The sequence below is a fragment of the Osmia lignaria genome, unplaced genomic scaffold (assembly GCF_051020975.1).
Source record: "Osmia lignaria lignaria isolate PbOS001 unplaced genomic scaffold, iyOsmLign1 scaffold0100, whole genome shotgun sequence".
Classification (NCBI taxonomy): domain Eukaryota; kingdom Metazoa; phylum Arthropoda; class Insecta; order Hymenoptera; family Megachilidae; genus Osmia; species Osmia lignaria.
In genome coordinates, this window is record NW_027478241.1 from 47,501 (window position 1) to 48,853 (window position 1,353).

The following is a 1,353-nucleotide window of genomic DNA, read 5'->3' on the forward strand; positions in this document are numbered from 1 at the left end:
TGTACTTTATACATTTCTCCTCCATCTGCACACACCTTTTCAAACATTAACGGAGAGAGTTCCTTGGACTTGCTTTAAATGTACATATTAGATATGTTGGAATCTCTCTCCTTTAGAAGTTTCCCCAGCCTTAAAACTTCTTTCATTTTTACTCCTCTCTCCATACTTATTTTCCTCTCTGAACGTATCAGAGAGGATTTTATTTCTGACACCTCTTGACTTTTCTTAAATTCAGGGACGTAATTTTGTTCATAATTCAGTGGACTTTTGTGTATTTTATACTTTAAATATTTCCAAACAGTCTCCCTTCTAAAAGTGATAGAACGAATTTTCGTCTAACACTACTTTCTTGGTTCAAAAATTTTATACAATCTTATAACTTTTTCAGTTTTAACAAATTTTGGTTACAGACAGTTGATGCTCAGTTTGTACAAGTATGCAACATTTATAAGTGCATACAAGTCACCAGCCTTATATTACAAGGCTCACCACATATGGGCCATTCGGTCTTAGACACCGACCCGTGGTAATGCTGTGTGGAGATTAATAATAATCCGCAACGGAAAACCGGAACGAGAATAGTCGAGAAAGTATATTCTCGAGGAGCGGTAGACTGCTTTTCAACCGAAGTCATAAAAGAGCCACACGCTCGACGCTACTCCCGACCGGTCCGAGCGAACCGAAAGTGCCTTCCTATAAATACCGAACGGCCGGCCGCTAGGTCGGCGACGCATGGGCTTACGCCCAGGCGTATGCCTGTGCAAACCGCCGTGAGAGCGTACCATCCCGCCGGCACGGTAAAACTTAGACTGAAAATATCGTCGAACATATCCTTTCATTTTATAACGTTCTATACATGAAAATTAATAAATTAACATGCAGGACATAATAAATTCACATTCTCATGTAAATCATGGGTTTAATTAATATTTTAAAAAATTTTAAAACCGCCCAGAACCGATGAGATGAAAATATTAAAACGATATTTTTGCATTTTCTTACGGTAAAACATTAACAAATAAGCGACTATAGCAATATAAAACTCCATTTGTAATTTAATTAATGAAAATTAATATTTTTTTTTGATTTTTCAGCGATCCAGAACCGATGAGACGAAAACATTAAAACGATATTTTTGCATTTTCTTACGACAAAACATTAACAAATACGAGACTATAACAATATAAAACTACATATGTAATTTAATTAATCAAAATTAATAATTTTTTTTGATTTTTCAGTGATCCAGAACCGATAAGTCGAAAATTTTAACAATCATATTTTTGCATTCTGTACCGTGGATCCATCGTTAAACGCTATTAAACTAACGTCCGTGATGGTATAAATGCAGAT